Raw genomic sequence first — 4538 nt, forward strand, 5'->3', positions numbered from 1 at the left:
AAAAAAGTCAAGGCTTTGAATTCTTGCCACACTCAGCAGGAACATGCAGGAGGTCTTATGTCCCTTGGCAGAGTGCCTTTCCCAACAGGTTCTTATACCTTATTCATGCCTAGCCTTTCCAACCTCTCACTCCCATCCACACTCCTCTAGACCAGGACGGATGAGTTTTGGTTTTTGCCCTGCATAACATCCTCCTTCTTTCTCATCAGTGCCTGATGCTAGGCCATTGTAGCGCATAGAAGTAGCTCTTCTACACTATGGAAGAAGTGTAGGATGTCATACAGGTGTCCCTAGCCATCTAGCACTTCAGTAGGAGCTGAGTCAGTTAAGGTCCTCTGGGAAACAGACACCAGGATGGAATTAGAATTGCAAGGGAATCTTTGAAGGCAGTGCTTTTGAAAAATAAAAGTGAGAGAAAGGAGAAGGAGCCAGGTAAATATTTTAAGAGTATGACATAGGTCTGCCACTTATGGGAAGAGTTAGGGGAAAGAAGGAATATTTGGAAGGAAGAATCTCTGAATGTGATGTACCTATGAGGAAGTTGTAGGCGACCCAATGCAGAGTTCTCTTTCAGGAAGGGATGACCAGTTCTGAGTTTCCCTGCTACACTCAGTTATCAAATTGCCCTGGGACCGGACATTAGCTAGAGGCCATCAATTGACTGTACCCTTTTCATCTGGTTCTCACTCAGAGGATTCTGAGCAGTGTACTTTCTTGGCTGCCACAGGGAACAAAGGAATTACCCATCTCATTTCTTTATATTGTTTGTTGTTTTAAAGGCTGTCATCAAGCTAAAGAGCACAAGTTACCCTCCTTGTCTGCCTTGGAGCCATAATTGGCTTGTACTGGGAGATGGAAGATTTAAATAGCGGAAAGTAAAACATATATTTTAATTTTTAAAAAATTCCAATTGCAGCTATTCTTTTATGTCATAAGATGTTGAAACTTGCCTTTTTCAGAGCTGTTTTAAAGACATGTATTCTCCATAAAACTCTCTCAGAATTAGTCTAAATAGTAAGTGTACATTAACATTTAGGGTATGAATAATCAAAATAAATGCTTAATGATATGCCTAAAGCCCACTTATTTTTATTTCATGTTGAGGACCTCCCTACCTTCATGAAGGAAGCTCTCATGAAGTCAATATCCTGCAGGTTCAGATATGCCTCAGTTTATGAACAGATCCTCACAGAAGTAGGAATTTTGTTAGCACTCTCTGTCCCAGTTTCTTAAAATCAGGTCAATTCCCCCATACGGGATCTGTGGCCCAGATGCAGCCTATACACCATGTTATATGTGTGTGTGTGTGTGTGTGTGTGTGTAAATATATATGTGTGTGTATATATATATTCATTTAATTCATATGTAGAGTCCATAAAAATTATAGAATTCATATTTCATAGCTCTTACATACATACACATTTTATTCTTAGCAAAACAGTGGGAATACTGCACCAAAAACTCATGTGTGTTTTTCTTAAATGAACCAAAGCAAAATTGCTTTCTAAACATATGCATAAACATATATATGTATGAAATATACAAAGTCAAAATTTTAATATGATTTGAATCTTCTGACTGTATACACACATTGCTGAGAGGTTTTATCATAAATAAATGTTGAATTTTGTCAGATGCTTTTTCTGCATCTATTGAGCTGATCATAAGACTTTTATTCTTCATTTTGTTAGTGTGGTGTATTGCACTGGCTGGTTTGCAAATGTTAGACCTTCCTTGTATTCCCAAAATAAATTCCATTTGATTATGATGTATGATCCTTTTAAAATGATGACTGAATTCAGTTTTCTCATATTTTGTTGGAAGATTCTTGAATCTATGTTTATCAGAAATTTTTTGGCCTGTGATTTTCTTTTCTTATGTTCTTTTCTAATTTTGTTATCACAGTAAAACAGGCCTCATAAATTGAATTTGAAAGAGTTCCTACTAATTTTTGGAATATTTTGAGAAAGATTGCTATTAATTCTGTTTGGTAGAATTCAGTAGTGAAGTCTTCTGGTCTTCAATTTTGTTGGAATTTTTTTTTTAAAGTATCGTTGATTTACAGTATTGTGTTGATTTCAGGTATAGAGCAGAGTGATTTGGGGACATATTATATATATATCTTCTTCCTTTTGATTCTCTTCCATTATAGGTTATTTCAAAATATTGAATTTGTCAGTATTTCCCTCACAACAGTAAATCCTTGTTGTTTATGTGTTGTAGATATGGTAGTGTGTATCTCTTAATCTCATATTCCTAAAATATCCCTCCTTCCTTCCCTCTTGTTTTCTATGTCTGTGAGTCTATTTCTGTTTTGTTAATATGTTCATTTTACTTTTTTTAAATTCCAAATATAAATGTTATCATATAATTTTTATCTTTCTCTTCTGACTTCACTTATCTCTATGTCCATCCATGTTACTATAAATGGCATTATTTCATTCTATGACTGAGTAATATCCGTCAATGGCTTTCCTGGTGGCTCAGTGGTAAAGAATCCATCTGCATTGCAGGAGACGCAAGAGATGTGGGTTTAATCCCTGGTTTGGAAAGATCCCTGGAGTAGGAAAGGCCAACTCACTCTAGTATTCTTGCCTGTTTAAGATTCCATGGACAAAGGAGCCTTGCAGCCTACAGTCCACTGAACTGCAGAGTCAGACATGACTGAGTGTCCACACACACACTCACACACACACACAATATTTCATTGTGTGTGTGTGCATATACACATATCACATCTTACTTATCAATCCACTTTTTGATTACTGATTGAGACTCCTACTAGTAATCAGCCTGTTCATATTTTCTATTTCATCATGATTCAGTCTTTGTAGGTTATACATTTCTAGAAATTTATCCATTTTTTCTAACTTGTCCAATTTGTTGGTGTATATTTATTCATAATAGTGTCTTAATGATCTTTTGTATCAGTTGTAATATCATGTGTTTAATTTCTGATTTTGTTTATTTGAATCATCTCTTTTTCTTGGTGAGTCTAGATTAACATTTGTCAATTTTCTGTAATTTTTTCACAGAACTAGCTCTTACTTTATTGATCTTTTCTGTAGTCTTTTTACTTTCTGTTTCATTTATTTCTGCTGCAATTGTTATTCCCTTCCTTCTACTTTGTGCATTGTTCTTTTTCTAGTTCCTTGAGATGTAAAGTTTGCTGGAGACCTGTTTCTTGAGGTAGGCATTTATTGCCATGAACCTGTGTTGTAAAACTGCTTTTGCTGTATCCCACAAATTTTGGTGTATTTCCATTTTTGTTTGTCTCAAAGTATTTTTTATTTCTCTTAGGTTTCTTCTTTGACCCATTGGTTGTTCAGTAACATTTTGGTTAATCTCCTTACATTTGTGAATTTTCCAGTTTTCTTTGCATAATTAATTTCTAGTTTCATGCCATGATGATCGGAAAAGACACTTGCTATGATTTCAGTTCTCTTAAATTTATTGACTTGTTTTGTGGCCTAAAATAATTTATCCTGGAAAATATTCCATGTGCAATTGAGAAGAATTTGTTTTCTGTTGCTTTGGGGTAGAAGAGTGTATACATGTTATGTACATTTGTCTAACATGTCATTTAAGGTCAATGATTTTATTTACTGATTTTCTGTCTGGATAATATATCCATTGTATAAGTGGGATAATAAAATCTACTACTAATTATTACATTGCCATCTATTTTTCCCTTTAGGTCTGTTAATATTTGGTTTATATATTTAGGTGCTCCTATATTGGATACCTAAATATTTACAAATGTTATATCCTCTTGTTGAAGTGACTCCTTTATATCTGTGTAACACCCATATTTATCTTTTATTACGGTCTTGTTTTAAAGTCAATCTTGTCTGATATAATTCTAGCTACTCTAGCTTTCTTTTGGGTTCCTTTTGAATGCAATCCCTTCGCTTTCAGTCTGTGTCTCCTTATTTCTACAGTGAGTCTCTTGTAGGCAGCATAGACATGGGTCTTGTTTTTTTTTTTTAATCTCTTTAGCCATTCTATGTGTTTTGATTATAGAATTTTGTTTGATGAGATTTAAAGTAATCATTGATAACTATGTACTTATTACCATTTTGTTAATTGTTTACTGGCTATTTTTGTAGTTCCTCTCTTTTGCGCTCTTCCTTTGTGGTTTATTGAGTTTCTTTATTTTTAATAATTGTATTAATTTATTTTTATTTTTGGCTGTGCCATGTCTTCATTGCTGTGTAGGCTTTTCTCTAGTCGCAGAATACAGAGGCTACTCTTTTTTTGCAGTGCATGAGCTCCTCATTGCAGTGGCTTCTCTTACTGCAGAGCACAGGCTCTAGGGTGTGCGGGCTTTAGTAGCTGTGGTGCATGGGCTCAATAGTTGTGGTTCCCCGGCTCTACAGCACAGGCTTAATAGTTATGGTGCATGGGCTTGGTTGTTCTGCAGCATGTGGGTTCTAACTGGACCAGAGATCAAACCCATGTGTCCTTCATTAGCAGGCAGATCCTTTACCACTGAGCCATCAGGAAAACCCTGCTGGCTTTCTTTAGTAATACACTTC

The sequence above is a fragment of the Bos javanicus genome, chromosome 4, assembly GCF_032452875.1.
Source record: "Bos javanicus breed banteng chromosome 4, ARS-OSU_banteng_1.0, whole genome shotgun sequence".
In the NCBI taxonomy this organism is placed as follows: Eukaryota; Metazoa; Chordata; class Mammalia; order Artiodactyla; family Bovidae; genus Bos; species Bos javanicus.